This window comes from Budorcas taxicolor, chromosome 22, assembly GCF_023091745.1.
Source record: "Budorcas taxicolor isolate Tak-1 chromosome 22, Takin1.1, whole genome shotgun sequence".
In the NCBI taxonomy this organism is placed as follows: domain Eukaryota; kingdom Metazoa; phylum Chordata; class Mammalia; order Artiodactyla; family Bovidae; genus Budorcas; species Budorcas taxicolor.
Window position 1 is genome coordinate 14,768,749 of NC_068931.1, and position 25,246 is coordinate 14,793,994.

The following is a 25,246-nucleotide window of genomic DNA, read 5'->3' on the forward strand; positions in this document are numbered from 1 at the left end:
ATTATTGGGCAGTTTGGAAGTTTGGCAACTAGTGCAAAGAAGGAAAAATAAACATTTAAAACTGGTGAGTTTTATCTTCATCTCTAACTTCTTTAAGTCCCCTTCTCTTAATTTTTCTGAGACAAACAAAGAGGAGAGTCATATATCCTCTAAAATTCTTGTAGACTGTAGGGGTAAAGAGAAAGGGATTCCTGAGATGTATGTTGTGCCTTTCTATAGAGAGCAAAAATTAGCATTCAGCCTCCTTGTTACAAGTCCCATTTTGATCTTTTTTTAATTGCCAGTGAAAAAGTAATGAAGAGCAATTCTAATTTAGCCACAAAAACCCTACAAATGATAAAAAAAAAAAGGCCGAGCTGACAGGTGTGCTGAAAATGGTCATGTCTTTCCTCTCACTGTGAGTCTAACTGGAGCTAATAATGGTCTAGAGTCAGCCTTTGAATTGCTTGTGGTGTCTGTCATCCAGAGAGTTCAAAGCCTTTACAAACAATAAATAATTAGGTCTCACAAAAGCCCTGAAGCAGGAACAGGAGAATTACACTGTACCCATTTTACAGTTGAATAATGGATCACCAAGGGCCCAGAGCTGGTCTTGGAAAAAGTCTTCCCTGAGGCCCCTGTCCATGACTGCTTCCTGCCACTTTGGGGTCTTATCAACCTCCCACACACTCTACACACACTCCTGGGAGAAGCTATCCTCCCTACCATCGTCTTTACCCTGAGTCTAATCCTCTTTACCACGGATTTAAGCGTCTTTCCTCCATCTTTAAATTTCTATTTCTGACCATCGTCTCTGTTGCTTTCTTTGTATTAAATGTCTTTGCTGCTTTGTGAGAATTATGGCATTTCTCATGTACTCTGCACTTGACAAATTAGTGTACACTTCTACTCCACTTGAAAAAGTTAATGAGTAAGTGTTTCTAGTTATCTCCTATGTAGGCAGCAGTGATCTGGGCACTGCAGGAGTTATAGAAAGAGCACAAAATGTAGATCTTTCACTGGAGAAGTTGCAGGATGAGACTGACACCCAGGGTACAGCAAGGAAATAGGCCCAGCACCTAAGCCTTCATTGTGTGTCACCCAAGTAGTAAGGACACAGGAATTCAGAAGAAGTGGGAGGAGTAAGACAGGATTCTTGGAGGAGCTTGGATTTGTTGAAAGCTTTGAAGACAAATAGTAGAAAATTTGGGAGGGGCATTCCAGGTCTAGGGCCAAAATATGCCCTAGGGTGAGGGCAAATTGAGTTGTTCGTAGACAATCAAAGGTGGATAAAATTAGAGTGCACATGTTAGCTCCTCAAGAAAATGGGGTGTTTGGCTGACACATGGAGTAGCAGGTACTGAGCTCAGCGCAGCCTTTTTTACAGTGGTTGTAAACTCAGTCTAGTAACCTGCCAAAGAGAGTTTTGACTGTCAGGAAAACTAAAGGTAACTTTTCTTAATGAAATTCTTTATTCTCATTTTATTTTAACTTCACTCTTATGTTGGGAAACTTGAAGGTCCTTTCATGTGTCTAGAGGCAGAGATAGGACTCTGCTGTATATCAATAAATATAAAGCAGTGGGCCAGGGTTCATGTGTAAAAAGAATGTTCCCTGTTGGGGTTTTGTTCAGTGTTCCTTTTAAGAGGAGGTGACATAAAAGCTGGGCTTGGTTATATAGGTTGATGGAACAGGGCATGGGTCCTGGGAGGAATGGGATAAGCTATGCAATGTGGCAGTAGGAGGTGGTTATACACAGGAATATGTAGCACTTGGCAATTTTCAGAATCTTTCTATCTACACTATTTCATTTGGTATTTCTGACTTCTTAAGAAGTAGGCATTTCAGATTTTATTACCCCATTTTACAGATGAGGAATGTGAGAGATAGTGTTTAGTTTATTCTTACAGATAATGTAACTGTCAGGCAGCAATTTAGGTGCAGAATCTGAGTCCTTGGCTGGGGAGCTGTGTCCGGCATCAGGCAGGGAGAAGCAGTGGAAAGACCTGGATGAGTCAGGCATCAGGAGATGGTGTTTCTCTTCCTGACTCTGGGAGGGGAGGAACAGCCAAGAATCAGGGAGGCCAAACTGGTCTATGCTCTGTCAAATGGGTCTCTGACTGAGCTAGTATTTTAACATTTCCCTGCTAGACAGGGAACTTTGCGTGGGGCAACACACTCAGTAGGAGTTCAATAAGTGGTTGTCAGTGGTGTGGATACAGCCCAACTGGCTCACAACAGGCCCACCATACCTAATTGCCTCAGAAAGGGCTGGGAAGAGACTGAAAATAAAATTCTCATCAATAATAGAATCTGTTGTTTTTTCTTCTCTGCCCAGGGAGACTTTGGTTCCTCAGTTGCATTTCCAGTATTTTAAGATGAGAATAATTTTCACAGTGGCAGGTACAGCTGGTGAGATGCTGTTTTAATACGAAGGAAAATGCTAGAATAGAATTTAAGAATATTAAGAAGGGATTTGGTTTCTGACAGAAATATTAGCTGTAAAGGCCGGTATGAAGATTTTAGAGAAATTTAATTAAAATTTAATCTTCTTTCTAATTAAAGTTTCCTTTAATTAAACTTAAAATTAAATTTGCTTTAATTGGAGGAATTTAAAGGGTATTACCTTTTGAGTGTCAATCATTTGGAAAGAAAAAAATTATGCTGGTTTGTCTAGTTTAAAAAGGGATTGGTATCAAATTTCCAGAAAAGTAATAAAAATACTATATTTAAATAGAAATCAGTACTCTTTGCTGTTTGGCTTCTCATTCTCCTAGTTCAGAAATATTTGGCTTGAACTGTGGTTTCCTTCTGTGTGTGGGACCTCTGGAGAGGGTTGGGTTTAGACCATCAGGAGTCTTCATATAAGAGGCTTGCATCTCTTTCTCCATTATTCAAGATCCCTGAGGACCTGTCTCCCTTCTGACTGGATTGTTTTAAGTCTCCTTGTGCCTACTTTGAAGAACCTTGCTCAATAGAAAAATCCAGAGAAATGGTTGTCTCCTGTCTTTGTGGCTCCAAGCCCCATTCATGTCCATTCCTTTCTCAAAGTCTTTTCATTTTTTAAAATAATATATTTATTTTAACTTGAGGATAATTGCTTTACAATATTGTGATGCTTTCTCATGTAATATATTCAAGTTCTTTCAAGTTACACATATCATCACATCCAAAAACTGAGGCTTAAATGGAGTTAATTCCTTCTGGGATAGCTTACACTGAATGACTTCACTGTTTCCAATGACAGCATCTCTAAAAGTGGTGCTTCATTATCTCTTTACATCCTCATCTGTTACCAAATCCTTTATGTTAGCCAACACAGCGATAACTTTAGTTTAGCTCCTTATCTTATCCCCAGATGGATGTGGGCAACAATTTCTAACAGGTTCTATATGCTCCCTAGTCTCCCTCTGATTCTATTCTGCTTCCTATTGCCAAACCATTGGTCTGAAAATACTGCTCTGTGACTCTCAAATAATCTCTGAAATTCTAATCCTGGCATTCAAGGGACTGCAAGGAGATCAAACCAGTCAATCCTAAAGGAAATCAATCCTGAACATTCATTAGAAGGACTGATGCTAAACTCCAATACTTTGGCCACCTGATGTGAAGAACTAACTCCTTGGAAAAGACTCTGATGCGAGGAAAGATTGAAGGCAGGAGGAGAAGGGGATGACAGAGGATAATATGGTTGGATGGCATCACCGACTTGATGGACATGTGTTAGAGCAAGCTCCAGGTGCTGGTGACGGACAGGGAAGCCTGGCATGCTGCAGTCCATGGGGTCACAAAGAGTTGGACACGACTGAGCAACTGAACTGAACTGAACTGAACAGTGGGCTTAAGATCACCTTTTCCACATTCATCTCACTCAACTTGACTTGGCTAAAACACTCTTGCTCTCACAATACTAGTTACTCACTTCTCCTTAAACACACTAAACTTCTTGACTTCCATGCTTTGCCTGCACAAGTCGTTTCAGCTTAGAATATACTCCCTTCCTTCAAGATTCCAATGAATTTCAAGAAATTCCAATGAAATAACAAGTCATCTAAAATCAGCCCCTTATCAATCTGCCCTGGAGTGACGGCTCATTCCTCTGTAGGCCTGCAATGTTTATTCTGTGTATGAACATTCACATCCTTTATTAACATGTAGTCTGTATTTGACAATTTCTGAAAGTTGGAAACTGTTATCTTCTCATTTGATCACCAGTGCCAGTTGTGATGTTTGTGACAGAAGTTTTATTATTCATTTTCATATCTGACCAATATGAGGCTCTGAAGTGTTTGGGCTTCATCAAGATCTTGTAGCTAGTGAACAATAGGTTGAGGATTAGAAGCCAGTTTCTCTCCTGGCTTATTTATATAGGTTTACTTTACCTTTTTATCCAACTGTTAGGTTTACTGCAAAACTGATTTTTGCCTGTTTGTTCAAAATAGTTTAAACAAAAACCTTTTAAGAACTCAGATTTGGAAACTAGTAGGACTTGTTGAGCTAGTTATAAAGATAAGTGTTTGCTATTTTATTCAAAGTAAGACACAAAAAAAGACCATCAAAGGAGGATAAATGACCAACTGCCTATTGACTTGTCATCACTAATGTACAGATACAAGGATGAGCATCTTAGTTTTCTTTATTATTTCTCCCTTTTCTCTCTCCCTTATTTCTTCCCTCCTTCTTTTGGAAAGAACTAGGATAATTGCAGTAAAGACAAAGAGTTCTGCAGGAAAAAGAATGCTGTGGTTAAAGCAGTAGATAAAAATGGACTAGGCTTTTAGGATATAAAATTAGAATTCAGAGCTGATGCTTATATTTACCTTTGGATATTTTGAGCCAATAAGACTTGGTGTAGCTGTGAAGCATAGAGCAGGGTAGCCAGAGCACAGGTGCTGAGGTAGAGGCCCCACTGAAATCTAGACAGGTGTATGGCACAAGGTCCATGGAGTAGTTATTTGAGGGAGAAATCAGAGAATAGCATTGAAACATGTATATTACCATATGTGAAACAGATTGCCAGTCCAGGTTCAATGCATGAGACAGGGCACTCAGGGCCAGTGTGCTGGGATGACCCTGAGGGATGGGATGGGGAGGGAGGTGAGGGTGGGCTTCGGGATGGGGGACACATGTACATCCATGGCTGATATGGTGAAAACCACTACAGTATTGTATAGTGATTAGCCTCGGATTAAAATAAATTAATTTAAAAATAAATATTAAAAAAATTGTGAAGGGGCTACTATGTTTACTTCTCCCTTTGAAAGAGAGTGCTCTCAAGCACTCCTTGTGTAGATGCTGAAGCTTCGTCTCTGAATGTTGAGAGCAGTAGAACCTGCTCTCCTGCAGCTGTCTAGACCAACGAACGGTCTCAGCCATGGACAAGCGTGGATAGGCTTGATCTGCAGGGACTAGCCACCATACTATGCAGGATAAGGCATGCTCCATACGAGTCAGCAATGGATCAATTCAACCAGATAGACTTTCTTGGGGGAACAGTGCTACAGGCACATAAAACTGGTGGCTCCCTTGAGGTTATGATGAGTCCTAGAGTAGACAAACTGCTTTTCTTGAATCTGAGAGGTTCTGGGGCCCAAAATGGCTTTATTGCCCCTCAATAAGTTGCCTTGCTGTCCTGCTTCCTTTTGTGATCATACAGTGAACAATCATTAAAAAAAGCATCTGACAATGTCTTTTTTACAATCTTATAAACCAAATTCTTAATTATGCCACTTAATATCTCAAAGTCTTTCAGAGCTCTGGATATAGCACTTTTAAAATTGTTATACATTTCATGTAATAATAATTTTACTTGTCATGAAATATTCTTTTTGAAATTGTTTTTCAGCCACTTAGATATATAAAAAAAGCATTCTTCAATCAGCAGCTCTACAAAAACACTTGGTGGCTAAATCTGGCCTGGGGCTTAAATGTACCAGTCCCATTCTCCTCTGAGATGATGTGCTCTTATCTCCCTGGGTCCTTCTATCCCTAGGGATAACTCTTGTTTACTCACTTCCGCATCTTTATTGATGTTGATCTCTCAAACTGAAAAATCTTATCTTGGTCCAGATTTGTCAAAATTCTGTCTAATATTAAAAATCTACCTCAAAAAGAGAATTGAGATGAAGTTCCAGATTTCCTATTCTCAAACTATCCTAGAAATAGGAGGTGGTTCAGTTCAGTTCAGTTCAGTCACTCAGTCGTGTCCGACTCTTTGCGACCCCATGAATCGCAGCACGCCAGGCCTCCATGTCCATCACCATCTCCCGGAGTTCACTCAGACTCATGTCCATCGAGTCAGTGATGCCATCCAGCCATCTCATCCTCGGTCATCCCCTTCTCCTCCTGCCCCCAATCCCTCCCAGCATCAGAGTCTTTTACAATGAGTCAACTCTTCGCATGAGGTGGCCAAAGTACTGGAGTTTCACCTTTAGCATCATTCCTTCCAAAGAAATCCCAGGGCTGATCTCCTTCAGAATGCACTGGTTGGGTCTCCTTGCAGTCCAAGGGACTCTCAAGAGTCTTCTCCAACACCACAGTTCAAAAGCAACAATTCTTCGGCTCTCTGCCTTCTTCACAGTCCAACTCTCACATCCATACGTGACCACAAATAAAACCATAGCCTTGACTAGACAGACTTAGTCGGCAAAGTAATGTCTCTGCTTTTGAATATGCTATCTAGGTTGGTCATAACTTTTCTTCCAAGGAGTAAGCGTCTTTTAATTTCATGGCTGCAGTCACCATCTGCAGTGATTTTGGAGCCCCTCAAAATCAAGTCTGACACTGTTTCTACTGTTTCCGCATCTTTTTCCCATGAACTGATGGGACCTGATGCCATGATCTTCGTTTTGTGAATGTTGAGCTTTAAGCCAACTTTTTCACTCTCCTCTTTCACTTTCATCAAGAGGTTTTTTAGTCCCTCTTCACTTACTGCCATAAGGGTGGTATCATCTGCATATCTGAGGTTATTGATATTTCTCCCAGCAATCTTGATTCCAGCTTATGTTTCTTCCAGTCCAGTGTTTCTCATGATGTATATAAGTTAAATAAGCAGGGTGACAATACACAGCCTTGACGTACTCCTTTTCCTATTTGGAACCAGTCTGTTGTTCCATGTCCAGTTCTAACTGTTGCTTCCTGACCTGCATACAGATTTCTCAAGGGGCAGGTCAGGTGGTCTGGTATTCCCATCTCTTTCAGAATTTTCCACAGTTTATTGTGATCCACACAGTCAAAGCTTTGGCATAGTCAATAAAGCAGAAATAGATGTTTTTCTGGAACTCTCTTGCTTTTTCCATGATCCAGCAGATGTTGGCAATTTGATCTCTGGTTCCTCTACCTTTTCTAAAACCAGCTTGAACATCACGGAGTTCACGGTTCACGATTGCTGAGGCCTGGCTTGGAGAATTTTTAGCATTACTTTATTAGCTTGTGAGATGAGTGCAATTGTGCAGTAGTCTGAGCATTATTTTGCATTGCCTTTCTTTGGATTTGGAATGAAAACTGACCTTTTCCAGTCCTGTGGCCACTGCTCAGTTTTCCAAATTGGCTGGCATATTGCGTGGAGCACTTTCACACCATCATCTTTCAGGATTTGAAATAGCTCCACTGGAATTCCATCACCTCCACTAGTTTTGTTTGTAGTGATGCTTTCTAAGGCCCACTTGACTTCACATTCCCAGATGTCTGGCTCTAGGTTAGTGGTCACATCATCATGATTATCTGGGTTGTGAAGATCTTTTTTGTACAGTTCTTCCATGTATTCTTGCCACCTCTTCTTAATATCTTCTGCTTCTGTTAGGTCCATACCATTTCTGTCCTTTATCGAGCCCATCTTTGCATGAAATGTTCCCTTGGTATCTCTAATTTTCTTAAAGAGATCTCTAGTCATTTCCATTCTGTTGTTTTCCTCTATTTCTTTGCATTGATCGCTGAAGAAGGCTTTCTTATCTCTTCTTGCTCTTCGTTGGAACTGTACATTCAGATGCTTATATCTTTCCTTTTCTCCTTTGCTTTTTGCCTCTCCTCTTTTCACAGCTATTTGTAAGGCCTCCCCAGACAGCCATTTTGCTTTTTTGCATTTCTTTTCCATGGGGATGGTCTTGATCCCTGTCTCCTGTAGAATGTCACGAACCTCATTCCATAGTTCATCAGGCACTCTATCTATCAGATCTAGGCCCTTAAATCTATTTCTCACTTCCACTGTATAATCATAAGGGATTTGATTTAGGTCATACCTGAATGGTCTAGTGGTTTTCCCTACTTTCTTCAATTTGAGTCTGAATTTGGTAATAAGGAGTTCATGATCTGAGCCACAGTCAGCTCCTGGTCTTGTTTTTGTTGACTGTATAGAGCTTCTCCATCTTTGGCTGCAAAGAATATAATCAATCTGATTTCATTGTTGACCATCTGGTGATGTCCATGTGTAGAGTCTTCTCTTGCGTTGTTGGAAGAGGGTGTTTGCTATGACCAGTGCATTTTCTTGGCAAAACTCTATTAGTCTTTGCCCTGCTTCATTCCACATTCTAAGGCCAAATTTGCCTGTTACTCCAGGTGTTTCCTGACTTCCTACTTTTGCATTCCAGTCTCCTATAATGAAAAGGACATCTTTTTTGGGTGTTAGTTCTAAAAGGTCTTGTAGGTCTTCATAAAACCATTCAACTTCAGCTTCTTCAGCGTTACTGGTTGGAGCATAGATTTGGATAACTGTGATATTGAATGGTTTGCCTTGGAGACGAACAGAGATCATTCTGTTGTTTTTGAGATTGCATCCAAGTACTGCATTTCAGACTCATCTGTTGACTATGATGGCTACTCCATTTCTTCTGAGGGATTCCTGCCCGCAGTAGTAAATATAATGGTCATCTGAGTTAAATTCACCCATTCCAGTCCATTTTAGTTTGCTGATTCCTAGAATGTCAACGTTCACCCTTGCCATCTCTTGTTTGACCACTTCCAATATGCCTTGATTCATGGACCTGACATTCCAGGTTCCTATGCAATATTGCTCTTTACAGCATCGGATCTTGCTTCTATCACCAGTCACATCCCCAACTAGGTATTGTTTTTGCTTTGGCTCCATTCCTTCATTCTTTCTGGAGTTATTTCTCCACTGATCTCCAGTAGCATATTGGGCATCTACTGACCTGGGGAGTTCCTCTTTCGTTATCCTATCATTTTGCCTTTTCATACTGTTCATGGGGTTCTCAAGGCAAGAATACTGAAGTGGCTTGCCATTCCCTTCTCCAGTGGACCACATTCTGTCAGACCTCTCCACCATGACCAGCTCGTTTTGGGTTGCCCCGCAGGCATGGCTTGGTTTCATTGTTAGACAAGGCTGTGGTCCTAGTGTGATTAGATTGACTAGTTTTCTGTGATTATGGTTTCAGTGTGTCTGCCCTCTGATGCCCTCTTGCAACACCTACCATCTTACTTTGGTTTCTTTTACCTTGGGCATGGGGTATCTCTTCACGGCTGATCCAGCAAACTGCAGCCCCTGCTCCTTACCTTGGACAAGGGGTATCTCCTTACAGCCGCTGTTCCTGACCTTCAACGTGGGATAGCTCCTCTAGGCCCTCCTGTGCCTGCTCAGCCACTGCTCCTCAGGTTGCTCCTCCCAGCCACTGGCCCTGGCCTCGGGCGAGGGTGACTCCTCCCAGCTGCCGCCCCTGACCTCGGGCTCGGGGTGGCTCCTCAGGGTCACCGCCCCTGGCCTGGGGCGCAAGGTGGCTTCTCCCGGCCACCCTTGACCTCGGACGTGGGGTGTCTCCTCCTGGCCGCCACTGGCCTCGGATGCTGGGTAGCTCTCCCAGCCGACGCCCTGACCTCAGACATGGTGTGGCTCCTCCCGGCCGTTCCTGCGTTGTCGCAGCCTGGCACTCTGGGCCGCTGTCCCTGACTTCGGACATGGGGTAGCTCTCGGCCGCGCTTAGTGCGCCGGCCGCTGCCGCCATGGTTAGGACTTTGAAATCAGACTGCCTGAGTCTGACTGCTTACTAACTCTGTCATCTTGGGCAACCTAATCTTATTAAGCTTCATCTGAAAAATGAAGATAATAACAGATCTCAAATTACAGTTCATAGGGCTATTGTGAGAATAAAGTATTGTGAGCAGATAAAGAGCTTAGCATAGTACCTGATGGGGATGAAGTAATCGGGATGAAGTAATCTGTTCATGTTAGCCAATGTCAGTTTTTTGTCTTGGGTCCTGTACTAAATGGTGTACTCTCCTTTTGCAGTTTAAAGAAACAATTTTGCAGTGAGAACAAGCACAATGCAATAGCCTTTGTTCTAGCAAGTGTTTTCATTCTTACATGTACAGTCTAATCTTTTCCACTTGGTTTGACAATAAAAGAACAAATTTATTTTTCCCTCTTTTGCCTATGCTTACCTCCACATGGAAGTATAATTTTCTCTTTTCTATTTTTTCTTAATTTTAGGTTTTTTATATGTAGAGATAGAATTAATGCAGTTTCTTCTTTTACCAAAAATTTATTCTCTCAGAGTCTTATCCTACCATTCCATCTTGGTTTGAATACTAGAGTCATCAATTTATATCAAACCAGCTCTAGGAATAATGTTGGTTTATTAATTCCCTTTGTAGAGTATAGAAGCAAGGTGGAGAAACTCTGCAGAAAGAATTTATTTCCTTTCACTTTCCTTTTGAGAGAGTGTAAAGAACACCAGATAATTAGGAGTAGGAAGTTTATGTATATATATATATAGATATATATATATACTAGACTCATTTTAAACCATGTCACGTACAAGTTGGAAACCAGTTTCAACTTTTTGAATTTAAGAGTAGTTTTTCATAATCAAAGATACTTGCTTTCTATGGTTACTTCATCTATCATTTCATTCATTCAGGGCCTTTAATGAACACTTAGAGATCACCTTAGTTAGAATATCTAGGGGAAATAAGATAAATGAGGGACAGTCATAATTAACTCCAGCAGCTCCAGGCCATGAGAGAGCGTAGCCATCCAAACAATGAGCTATCACAGCAGACGAGGGAGGTGCCCTCTGTTAGGCAGACCGCCATCTGTGTGCAGGGACAAAGTGCTGAACAGTGATGATGCAAGGGGGAAAGTCTCAACGATATTTAAACTGGTCTGAAGAGAGATAAAAAGGCATGCCCAGCAAATGGAATAGTGTATGTGTGTGAGGTTGTGTGGGAGGTTTCAGAAAGAAAACAATGGTTTGTGTGACTAGAGGAATATAGTGAAAGATGAGGCTGAGAAATCCACATCACCATTGTAAAGCTCATGGCATCCTTACAAAGACCTAGCTATCATTGAAGGAGGTGGGAAAACCCAATTAAAGATAATAGTTACCTTTTCAATTTAGAAAATGTTCAGAAGACCTTATTTATAGAGCCAGATAAGAAAATACAAAAATTCCTGATTTATAATGGTAAATTATGGAAATTGTTATTAGCCAAAGACAATTTCTAAGAATGAAGCACATACTTGGTTTGAAAGGCATTGACATTATCTTTGACAAAAGAGGCAAGAATATACAGTGGAGAAAAGACAGCCTCTTCAATAAGCGGTGCTGGGGAAACTGGACAGCTGCATGTAAAAGAATGAAACTATAACACTTCCTAACACCATACACAAAAATAAACTCAAAATAGATTAAAGACTTAAATGTAAGTCCAGAAACTATAAAGCTCTTAGAGGAAAACATAGGCAGAGTGCTCGATGACTTAAAGCAAGATCCTCTATGACCCACCACCTAGAGTAATGGAAGCAAAAGCAAACATAAACAAATGGGAGCTAAATTAAATTTAAAATCTTTTGCATAGCAAAGGAAACAATAAACAAGATGAAAAGACAAATCTCAGAATGGGGGAAAATAATTGGAAACAAAACAAGTGACAAAGGATTAATCTTCAAAGTGTATAAGCAGCTCATACAGCTCAATGTCAGAAAAGAAAAAAAAAAAAAAAAAAAACCCACAACAGAAACAGCCTAATCAAAAAATAGGCAGAAGACCTAAACAGAAACTTCTCCAAAGAAGGCATGGAGAGATGGCCAATAAACACATGAAAAGATGGTCACCATCACTAATTATTAGAGAAATGCAAATCAAAACTACAATTAGGTATCACATCACACCAGTCAGAATGGCCATCATCAAAAAATCTACAAAGCATAAATAATGGAGACAATGTTGCAAAAAGGGAACCCTCTTGCACTGTTGGAGGGAAGGTAAATTGATTCAGCCACTATGGAGAATGGGTGATTCCTTAAAAAACTAGAAATAAAACTACCATATGACCCAGCAGCAGTCCCATTACTGGGCATATACTCTGAGGAAACCATTATTGAAAAAGACACATGTACCCTACTGTTCACTGCAGCACTATTCATAATAGCTTGGACATGGAAGTAACCTAGATGTCCATCAACCGATGGATGGATAAAGAAGCTGCAGTACATATATACAAAGGAATAATATTCAGGCATAAAAATGAACACATTTGAGTCAGTTCCAGTGAGGTGGGTGAACCTAGAGCCTGTTATACAGTGTGAAGTCAGAAAGAGGAAAACAAATACCATATATTAATGCATACATATGGAATCCAGAAAATTGGTATTCATGGACCTATTTGAAGAGAAGGAATGAAGACACAGATATAGAGAATGGACTTGTGGACACAGTTGGGGAAAGAAAGAGTGGGATGAATGGAGAAGTAGTATCGACATATATTCTCTACCATGTATAAAATAGATAGCTGATGAGAAGTTGCTATACGACACAGGGAGCCCAGCCTGGTGCTCTGTGATGACCTTGAGGGGTGGGATGGGGGAGGGGAGGGAGACTCAAGAGGGAAATGATAAATGTATAATTATGGCTGATTTGCTTTGTTGTATTGCAGAAACCGACACAGCATTGTAAAGCAATTTTCCTCCAATTAAAAAAGAAATTAAAAAAAAAAAAAGGCATCGACAAGTCATCTCATTCCTACTTTAACTCAAAGGATTGCTAAAGTTTAGCATAGAAAAAAAAGTCCTCTGGTCTAGTATTTCCAAACATTTTTCAATGTACATGAGTGCTCAGTATGTCCAACTTCTTGCGAACCCATGGAGCACACTGGCTGGGCTTCTCTATTCATGGAATTTTCCAGGGAAGAATACTGGAGTAGGTTGCCATTTCCTACCACAGGGGATCTTCCTGACCCAGGGACTGAACCCAAGATTCCTGCTTCTTCTGCAATGGCAGGTGGATTCTTTGCCACTGTGCTATCTAGGAGGCCCCTTATTAATGTGAGGATTCTTTTAAAAATGTTATAAAATTTCCCAGTTTCTTTGCACAGTAGTTGTGTTCACTGATTAAAAAAATAATTACAAAAAGCCATTATGAATTTAGTGACACTGTTAAATAAATCTGAATCTTATTTAGCTCTCCATCTATAATATGTTGAAGAAAAATTGTCATACACATGTATGTGTAAAATAGATCATTTGTTCAGACTCTAGTACCCACTAGATATGAGGCTTGCCTTTTTTGAAGAGGAGAGTGTCCTCCTGTATACCAGTCCTCTATGCCTGTCATCATCCCTGAGTCCCATAACTGGCTTATTGCCTAGCTGTCTTGTGGTAGAGTCAGAACAAGAACGCAGAAACTTTTAGCTGCATTTAGTTTTCACTGATCAGGCAAACTTGGATGGACACAGAAGAGAGCCAAGAGGTGAATGCCCGCTTTGAAGGAGTTTGTGGCTTGATTATAGTTACTTATTGGGGTATCCTTTTTATGATATGTTCAAGCTAGATTTAGAAAAGGCAGAGGAACCAGAAATCAAATGGCCAACATCCACTGGCTCTTGGAAAAAGCAAGAGAATCCCAGAAAAATATCTACTTCTGCTTTGACTTTGACTGTGTGTATCATAACAAACTGGAAAATTCAAGAGATGGGAATACCAGACCACCTTACCTGCCTCCTGAGAATCTGTATGCAGGTCAGGAAGCAACAGTTTAGAACCAGACATGGAACAACAGACTGGATCCAAATAGGGAAAGGAGTACATGAAGGCTATATATTGTCATCCTGCTTCTTTAACTTATATGCAGAGTACATCATGAGAAATGATGGGCTGGATCAAGCACAAGCTGGAATTAAGATTGTCAGGAGAAATATCAATAACCTCAGATATACAGATGACACCACCCTTATGGCAGAAAGTGAAGAAGAACTAAAGAGCCTCTTGATGAAACTGAAAGAGGAGGGTGAAAAAGCTGGCTTAAAACTCAACATTCAAAAAACTAAGATCATGGCATCCGGTCCCATCACTTCCTGGCAAATAGATGGGGAAACAATGGAAACAGTGACAGACTTTATTTCCTTGGACTCCAAAATCACTGCAGATTGTGACTGCAGCCATGAAATTAAAAGACACTTTCTCCTTGGGAGAAAAACTATGACCAACCTAGATGGCATATTAAAAAGCAGAGACATTACTTTGCTGACAAAGTTCAGTCTAGTCAAAGCTGTGGTTTTTCCAGTAGTCTTGTATGGATGTGAGAGTTGGACCATAAAGAAAGCTGAGGGCTGAAGAACTGATGCTTTTGAACTGTGGTATTGGAGAAGACTCCTGAGAGTCCCTTGGTCTGCAAGGAGATCCATCCAGCCGATCCTAAAGGAGATCAGCCCTGGGTGTTCATTGGAAAGACTGATGTTGAAGCTGAAACTCCAATACTTTGACCACTTGAGGTGAAGAATGGACTCATTTAAAAAGACCCTGATGCTGGGTAAGATTGAAAGTAGGAGGAGAAGGGGATGACAGAGGATTAGATGGTTGAATGGCATCACCGACTTGATGGGCATGAGTTAGAGCAAGCTCCCGGAACTGGTGATGGACAGGGAAACCTGGCGTGCTGCAATCCATGTGGTCACAGAGTCAGACATGACTGAGCGACTGAACTGAATTGAACTTCTAGTGTATATTACCTTGTATTATTAGTTTTCTCTGTAAGGAATGAATATTAATGACATAAATTGATGAATGGTAGAAACTTTGGTACAAAGGCTTTGTGGTTTTTTTGAACCATGGAAACTTCAAGTATGGCATTTCTGTTCACACAGTTTGCATTCCGCATCTTCTGCAAACTCTGTGCCAAAGGCTTTAGTGACAGCTTTGCTCTGCCTCATCAGCAGTTCCTGCAGGGGGTTCTTGGGCAGTGGCATTACTTTTCCTCACCAAGAAACACTTTGAATATTGCTATGTTGAAACTCAAGAAAGGTACAAGAGCAGTGTTGACTTGTCTTGATGTATTTGGGTGATGTGTTATGGACTAGGAATAAACATTAAATGAAATCTGATGGAAAGTCAGTTCTACTAAACAATTATTGAATTAGCAAATTATGCTGTGATGAAAGTGGTATGTGATTAGATGCCTGAGGCCCTAGACTTTCTTTTTGAATTTTCATTTCCTTCTCCTGAATGGTGGTGTTAATTAAATAGTAAAGAGCATGGGTACCAGAACGAGACCAGTGGGGTGCAAATCCCAGCTTTCCTCCCTAGTGGTTGCATGGCCTTATTCTTTGATGCCTCTGTGTATAAGTCTTCTCATCTGTAAAAGGTTGTATTTCACGTGCTTGCATCCCATGCTAGCTAACACAGAGAAATCACTTAGCCCAAACCCACTGAACAGCCGTCAAAGAAGTTAGCTATTATTATATGCTTTACAATAATAAATTTTGCATTCCCTGGCCTTCAGAGCTGGAGCAAAAGCATGGGGTGAGTTTGGATTTTGACTCTGTCACTTACTAACTGGGAGACTTCAGATAAGTTTATTATTCTTTTTACTTTTTTATTTCTCTAAGCTTCAGTCTCTTCTTCTATAAAGTGGGAACAATAATACCTATTAGACCATTCAGAAAATTAGATGAGGTGATGACTCACAGTTCTTAGCACTCTCTCTGAGACACTTCCCATGGACAATGACTTATACTTAATTGAATTTATAGTAGTATTTGATGATTACACTTTGGGGGTATATTTATGATTGCCTACTACGTAGAAGATCCAATGCTGAAAGTTTTGAGGTATCAAGTGGTCTCTGTCCTCAGAGAACTTACTAGTTAGCAACAGAGGTCAGAAACACAAATCACTAGTGACATAGAAGTGAGATATATGTCATGGAAAAGATGGTATAAGACAAGATGCAGTTACCTGTCAAATGTCTTATAGGTTCAGATAAAGTGAAGACCTAGCAAAGACCTGTGATTCTGCGATAAACCAAGACTCTATTATAGAAATGTATTTTTGGAAGATGGCAGCATGCCACATTTTGCCATCTCACAAGTTTCACGGAGTCCTCATCAAGTGTACAGAAAAGTCAATAGTAGTTTTCCCTCTGGTCAAACTCTAAGAACAGATGTCCAAACTGGGAACTCTGCCATTACCACGTGCTCACAAAATCCGACCTTTTGTGTGGAATGTCACACGGTTTATTCTGTGTGCTTTGCTGGGTTAGTCTTTGATAACTCTGTGGCTGCAGGTCTTACCATTTCCCCAGGGAAGTAATCCCACAGTTTCACACACTCTTAGTTAGAACTTTTCCCTTGCAATAGGGCTTACTTACTTTCCTTCAATCCTCCATTTCATTGTTCTCTTGGGTGATATACAACTATTTTCACCTCTTTGGGGACTTTTGCTATTTCCCACAGTTCCCTCCTTAGCCCTACCAGCCGGTCTTCCATAGCTTTGTGTGGGTGTTAGAGTAAATGCTTCTGATTTAAATGCTAAATCACTAGTATATTTTTCAAGACTGTGCTGGGAGAAGTGAGAAGGGCACAGGAGAGGGTGGTTGATTTAGAGCAGCGGATCGCAAGCCTGAGGAGGTGAATATCCACGTGTCTGGTGAACTGCCTGCCATGGTGCTTGGCTGGCAAGGAGGGAAGAAGTGGCAGGAGTCAACAAGAGACCAATTAAAGCCTGACCTCTTCGATGGCGTGGGCCCTGGCTGCGGGGATCTGGGCCAGGCAGGTGGCCTCTAACTACCCCTCAACCTCTCTGATGGGTTTAGAAACTTCTATTTTGAGGTTAGATGAAGGGGGGTGGCGGAGGGGCATGCTGGAAAAAGACAAAGGCTGAAGAAATGGTTTTCAATAATATGCTCCCCATCCCACCCCCATCCATCCCTTAGAAGCAGAGGGTGAAGATGACTAAACCCTCTGGGACAAAAGTAAGCAAAAAGTACAGGGAGGAAAAAATGTGGTGGAGCAAACTGGGCTCTGCCAATTTATTTTAGGGAACAAGAAGGAAGAATTTTCAAGGATGGAGGGTGAAGAGCAAAAGTGAAAACAAATATACATCCTGCAAAGACTCACACAGCACACATAAACACAGGCAGACACACCCACACATAGACACCATATCCAGGGGTTCTTAGGGGTTTCAAGCCACAGGACTGACAAGTCCTGTCTGCAGGCTCTGTCACCGGGAATCTATCAAACACATTTGCGAGAAGGCACGTTTCTGGAATGCCAGTGTTAATGATTAAGGACTTTCGTGTTGAGTTTAGCTTTCCTGATGAACTGGTGTTATTATAATTAAATGCACAAGCCTCCCTCCTACCCTTCAAATTACCATTACAAGAGGTTTTTTTTTTTTTCCTCCTGTTTGCTTCCGTAGTTCCTGGCACTTCTCCCCTTGAACTCCTTTCTCCAGGAAAAAATTCCACAGGATTCAGGATTTCTTTTTTCCTGAAAAGCTACCTTGTCTTCTTAGTCCTTGGATTGTTGAGAATATCCAGTGTCATAGGGCTAGAGATCTCTCAGGCTGGCCAGGTCATCAGGACTCTAAGGTGAATGAATATGGTACCAGGTCACTACCAAAATTTCTGAAATCATTTGCTTTGATTCTCAGAGATGCAACCTCATTAATTAGACCTGCATTTTGACTCTATTAAGTAGGCATGTTATAGCATAAATTAGTGAGATGATTGAGGTTATAATTTTAAAACAAGGACATTACCTCCTAGTTACTTCACTCTTCAGACTTATTTGAAAGTATTTTCCAGCATGCTCCTTTTGACCGAATAATGATAGTTTCTCTGATGTCCAAACATTCTGGACTCCTGACCTTTGTTCATTATAGTTCTCGGCTCTCACTAAGCATATCTTAAGTCCCAAATCAAAGTCTGCCTCTTCTAGGAAACTTTCTATGACTCTCTGCCTATTATCTCCACATCTATCTATCTGTCTATCTATTTTAATTAAATTTTTTTTAGAGCATTTTTAGGCTCACAGCAAAATTGAGTGGAAATTACAGAGAATTCCCATACGTTCCTTGCCCTCACAGCTGCACCTGGTTTATTTCTGGTTTGTTCAGAATAGCTTTATATTTTGTTGAGGGTGGTGTGTTTTATCTTTTCAGAGGGAATGCAGGAGTACTGTATTCCCTCAGAGTGTCCAGGGATCCCAGTACATAAAAGAATAAGTGCTCAAGTGGTACGAAAGGTGAAAATCTGTGGCACAATTTTTTCTTGTATCTTGCTTTTCAGTGTTGCTACTGCTTCTTATAATACACTGGAAATGAAAAATGAATGCTAAATATTCTGTGTATAGTATCTCTATTCATATTTAGTCTCAGGATAGATACCAACCCTGGTATTGGTTAATCATTTGAATAAAAAGCTTTTTTGTCACAAGAGTACCTTTTGCACAAGGAACTATGTAGCTGTTCTCTTCAGATTCATCTATCATCTCCTGTTTTTGGAAAAGTAACTTCAATTGATGGACCATCCCTGTTAGAGGGACTCCTTTGTATACCCATGATTATGCCAAGTGAAATGAAAAAAATCTCAAAAAAATCTTTTTGATCTCTGCTTTCTCACTTGAACAGACAACTTTAATCTATTTATGCACAGAGTGGAGGAAAACTCACTCATCTAAGAACCTATGACTAAGGATATTGAAAGGCAACTAATATGGTGCCCTCACAAGAATAGGATCAGAAATGAACTCATTTTTGAATCTTATGCTCCAAATGAGGTTAAAAAAAATTCTCTATCCAGACAACTCTGTTTTTTTTTTTTTCAGAGGAGGAGTTCGTGAAGTAAGTCCTTAAAATCACATCTCTTCACCTTACGTGACAGGAAGGAGAGGCGACTTCTGAAGCAGGGTGATTGAAATGGAAATGCATTCAAATAAATGGACTCTGGAGCTCCACTTTGTTCTAAATAACCTCTACTGTAAGTGATCAGCTTATTTGAAAGTATGATGGGTGGGCTATCGGGGCAAGGCTGTATCTGATTTTTTTTTTTTTTTAATCATTAGTCTATCTTCCTTTTTTGTTCAACCTTTTGGAATAAGGTCTTACACTCAGGCAGAACAGGGGGGTGGGGGAGCTGAGACTTCAAAGGACACTCTGCACGTGTTTCTAATGGGTTTTCAAGTGCATCCTTCTCCCCTTGGACTATGTCTCTTTCAGAATACCTAGATTTGAAATTTGCTATATTATTGCTAGGTGGCCAGAAACCAAGGAATGCCATAAGCACTGATTTGTATATTAGAGGGGAAGAAATTTGATTTTTCCTCTTAATCAAGAATGCTGTGTGCTCAGCACCATGCAGCTCTACAACTACCCCTTGCATAACACAGCTGTGTACCTTGGTTGAACATGTCTGAGCTGCATGGAAACAAAGGATTAGTTACAATGTGCATATTTGCATATAATCAGCTCAGATATTCCCTTAGGATTCTCTGACTACACCTTAAATCAGCCTCAAGTTTTATTTAGCTTGATCTGTTCACTGTCCTTGTCGCCAGAATTGCCTTCTATCCTTTCATTCTCTCAAATGTCTCTTTTTCCCATTTTTTTAAGAGAAAGATTAAAAAGACTTTTTTCTTTATTCAAGACATGGTATGTTTTAAGCACTATGTTTGGGAGTTTACATATTGCGTTTTACTTTATCCTTTTAATAACTCTAGAAAGTAAAGTATTATCTTCATTATTTAGTAAAGAAATTTGGGGCTTAGAAAGGATTGAATGAATTGTCTAAGTTTACATAGCTTGTAAGTGGTGGTGTCAGGATTTCAATTCTCCATCAAGGTTCAGTTGTGTTCTTTTTGCCTAAATCTGACCTATAGCTTCTTTATTCATGGACTCAATTTTTCAGTTCCTGGACAAGACTTTGCCTGCCTTTCCCTCCTGTTCTTCTTTCTTTCCACTCTTCTTCCTTCTTCCCTTTAAAGTATATACTGGTGGCACAAAATTCAAACAATCCAAAATAATATAGAGCCATAGTTTCAAGTTTCTTTTACCTCCTTGCTCTATTCTTTCTCCCATCTCTTGAGGTAACACTTTGCAACTTATTGTTGTCACTTTAAGTCTGTGATTTGTCTTCCAACTTTGTGCATCATTGCCTTATGAAAGTTTACAAGTTGTATGATGATGTAGTCATATCACAGTAGTATGAATTATAATGCTCTCCTTTATCCTTTCTGGGTTTGGTCTTACGTAAGAGAATCTTTCTTACTCCAATGTTCTTCTACATATTTTTTTCAGTGTTATTTGTTGCTTTGTTTTTATATTTTATCTTTAATCTACTTACATCATATTTAAGGGGGGAGGGGGGAAGTAAGCAATCAAAAAAGACCTCAAATTCTTACCTAGTGGTCTTTGTTTTCCCTTGAGTCTCACATGCCTAAAAGTTTCAGATCCTGGTATTCTAAGATCATGCCATTTAGTGTTTATTTTTATTTTCCTTTCAGGAATTAAATTTAATGGTTAAGTTGGGAAATGTTTTTGCTGATGTCTTTAAAGTTTAGGGATATTAGCTTCTTCTTTAGAACATGCAGCTCTTCATCAGAAGTTGGCTGGAAGAGGACAAGTTATGCAGGTAAGGGAGGTAAAACCGGCACTACAGTAACACCTCTGCTCATCAACCATGTGCTCCACATCTGGGTTATCTTTTACCTGGTTTGTGCTAGAAACAGAATTTCCTAATTTCCATTCTAAAGTCCCATTTAATTGTTCTGAGTTATCCTTTTAGTTTTCTTTTTGACATCAGTAGCCTTAGAGAGAATCACAAAAAACACTAGTAATAGCTAAATTCCATTTATTACCAGGACCTTTAAAATTGTTTCCAATTGGGGAAACAAAAACTCTGTTTAGTTAAATGTGAATGCCATTTTGAACAGTATCTTCTGAGGAATGCTGTCCTTGCATCCTAGAAAAGGTGTTTCCAACTTCATAAGCCACATTTATTCTGCAGTGAAGCTCAGACTGAGCTTCTCCTAAGGGAAGCTAAAGGGTAAGTGGCTCTCCTGGTATATGCTACTTGTCTGATGTTGCACATATATTTTCCACAACTTTCTAACATAGCCATTAGTACCCTCATTTTCAGATCCAGCAACCGTGACTCAGGAGGGATAAGCAGAATGACTTCAATTGTGTAGTTAAAAGTACCAGAGTCTTGACTCCAAGTCAGGTCTGTCTGACTTCAAAGCCTATGATATCATACACTTCCTTTCATGTTTATGCACTTGGAAGTTGTTATCTTACACTAATAAAAAAACATGCAATGCTAACTGAGAACACTGTTTTAAGCTTTTTATATACAGTAACTCATTTAATCTTTGTAAGATAACCATGTGAGACAGTTACTATCTCCATTTCAGGTGTGAAATCAGAAATCAAGTAGCTTGTCAAAGTAGCTTTCCTAGCTAATAAATGGTGGAATGGAATTCCAAATATATCATTTTTCAAAACTATATTTAAAACAGCTTGGGTTAATTAATGAATTATAGCTCTCTAACCTGTTATCCCAGGAATGCTGAGTTTTGGCCACGCTGTTACACCATGTGAGTGTTACACTGCCCTCCAGGTGCCCCACAGGGAAACTTCTGGAAGCAGAGCTCTGGCCTGGATGGATCCTATACATCAATGTGTGTATGCTTACCTTCTGAACTGAATCCTAAACTGAACAGAGGAATCTGGTTAACTCATCCACAAATTTGTTTCATCTTAAGCAGCAGGCTTATCATCCCACCTGAAGTATCTAATTAACCCACCACGTTTCTCACCGTGGCCAGATGAACACAGCCCTGGCAGAGTAGACAGCCACCTCCGCTCTGTTGGAATGTGGGGAAGAGGCAGGGCACCCTGGAAAGGCTATATTTGGAGATCAGCAGAATGATCAGAAAGCAATTTCTCTAACAGAGGGAGGGAATTTGAAATTCAAGTTTCTTTTTTCCAAGAGCACATATTATAAGACGTTAATGTCCAGTTGGGGCTGATGGCTCAGATACCACATTGATATCCTCAGCATGGAAAAGGCCCTGAGGCAACATAATTGCTGTCAACTCGAGTTGTTGAAGAAGCTGTGGAGGAGCAGTTATGGGATGTTGCTTCTGGGAGATTACTCCAACTGCAGACATCTGGCTCTAGCATGAGTTGCCTGCAGAAAAAGAGGAGTAAGTCAAGGCAGTGACAGGAGTCATTTTCTTGTGACAAGTTCCCATTCTTAAAATCAAGACCTTTCAAAGACAGAATAGCTAGAGCCAAGAGTTCTCTCCCCATCTTTTTTTTTTTTTTTTTTTTTGCCATGAAAAATCAGAAAGTCGAAAAAAAGGGCAGGCTGCACAAGTTTGTATAGGAATGAAGTGGTGAAACCAGATGTGAGAGCCAGCAGGTGCTGAATAAGTGCTTGATGAACTAGCACTTTTAATAAATGCAGACTATAGGATAGACTCTATTCTCCATCACTCCTTTGTTATTTAAAAATTAGAGCCCTACTGTTCATAACATAAAAATTATTGGTGTTTAAAATCATGGCCTTGTTGTATAACTAGGTTGTGGAGTATTATCCAACTTGTTAAAGATTAAAGTTTATCCAGTAAAATCTGAGTCAAAATGTATTATTTTTCTGAAGACTTTCTAGTCCCTATTATGCACAAAATAATTTAGTTAATTAGAAATCTGATGATCTAAACAGTCCATTCCAAGTAAGTTTTGCAAACGATGAAGTTTGTTAAATTCTAAAGGTACATCTGGGATCCTCTGTCAGATGGCATATGGACAAGACAGTGCAAATGTGGACCCCTTGTACTGTATTCTTACTTATGCAAAGATCTTCTTTAGGTATAATCATTGCTATTAAAAACAAAATCATATGGCTCAATTTGTTTCACTATCAATTTAGTTCTAACAAGGCCTTCAGATAGCATTGGTTCAAAGAATATGGAAGTCAGTTTCTCTCTCCCATGAAGGTCCAAATGTATTTGGAAGTTTTGAATGCTCACAAACCAACAAGGTGTCTGGAATGTTTGGGGAAAATTTATGTGGTTGAGAAATGTTATTGAGAGAGATTATGTGCACCCCCTTCCCTGAAAGGTTGTCTCCTTCATCCACATATTTCAAGCCAGCTGTCTGTATTCTTATTACTTTCATAGGGAGGGGTTTTACTGTTTCTTTAAGGTCACAATTCAGAAATAAATTACCAACATCAATTAAACTAATGTTCTGTTGATCAGACTTTATATTATGGTTGGGAAAGATAGTCCTACCTAGAAGGCCGATTGCCCAGCTGATAATTTAATTATCAGATAAGAAGGTGAGGGGCTTCCCAGGTGACACTAGAGGTAAATAACCTACCTGCCAATGTAGGAGATTCAGGAGAGGCAGGTATGATCCCTGTATCTGGAAGATCCCCTGGAGGAGGGCACAGCAACCCATTCCAGTATTCTTGTCTGGAGAATTTCATGGATAGAGGAGCCTGGTGGGCTACAGTCCATGGGGTCATAAAAAGTTGAACACTATTGAAGTGACTTAGCACACAACACACAGCACAAGAAGGTGAGAATGGATAATGAGGGATGACTGGCAATCTTCCCATGAGACTTTATACCAATGAGACCTGTGTGTAGTTTCTTTCTCTCCTTGTGTCACTGACATCTTCTGAGGAAAAAAGGCCTTATAGCTCTCTGTTAGTGTAATAGAGATAACTGTGCAATGGACCCTTATACTGGTTCCATGGTGCTGAGTTCAAAATGTATTTGGACTAGTCCAGTATTATGGAAAGTTGACAGAGACACATGAAAACTGTTTCAGTGAGTGTCTGCATTGTGTCGGTTTTCACCCTGTAGTCAGTGTGTAGGTGTGACTCTGCTGAGCATGTCTGACCTGGGTGACGTGGCCTCTGGGACATATCCAGGCTCTTTATTAAATCAATCATTCCTACTAGAGTCTGATGGGATTCTCACTCAAGTGTCACTACTCATGGTATATACTCTATAAGTTAGGGGTCTGAAACCGTTTACTTCTGGCTATCTATTTCTGGGATCTTGTTCTGGATTCTGAACATGGTTACTTTTTTTTGGTGATTTTTGTGCTCTTTGTTTGAGTAGACTAGCCAGATTTCTCCAAATTAAGTAGAACCTATACGATGTCTACCTGTTTACTTATCTATGAGGGATAGATACAGACGAGATGGATGGCCCAGATGGATGGCTCAAGCAGAAATTCATTCTTTCTCTGCTCTTTTGTTCTATTCAGGCTCTTCCTGGAATAGATGATATCTAATTGTATTCATGAAAACAATCTTCTTTAGTCAATCTACCCATGTAATGTTACTCTCTTCCTGAAATACCCTCACAGACACTCCCAGAAATAATGTTTTAACAGCTATCTCAGCATCTGTTATCTCTGTTAAGTTGACATATAAAATTAACACTTGCTTTAAGTAAATACAGTTTGTCAAATGTCAGTCTCATTTGTCAACATTCTTGATGCTCACTGGCACAGATTTTATCCTTACAAGAGAGTTGATGGGAGCAACCTCAAACACTATGACCTTACTAGGGACATCTCTGAGTCTGGGTTATGTTATGGGTATCTCTTTTAGCTTCTCTGTGGAGCAGACTTCAGAATAAACTCCAAGAACACAGACAAGTCAAAATGACTCTGTATACCATCAGTTCAGTTCAGTTGCTCAGTTGTGAGCCCATGGACTGCAGCACATCAGGCTTCCCTGTCCTTCACCAACTCTTGGAGCTTGCTCACACTCATGTCCATTGAGTCCATGATGCCATCCAATTATCTCATTCTCTGTCATCCTTCTCCTCCTGCCTTCAATCTTTCCCACCATCAGGCTCTTTTTCAAAGAGTCTGTTCTTTGCATCAGGGGGCCAAAGTATTGGAGCTTCAGGTTCAGTGTCAGTCCTTCCAATGAATATTCAGGACCGATTTCCTTTAGGATTGACTGGTTTGATCTCCTTGCAGTCCAAGGGACTCTCAAGAATCTTTTCCAAG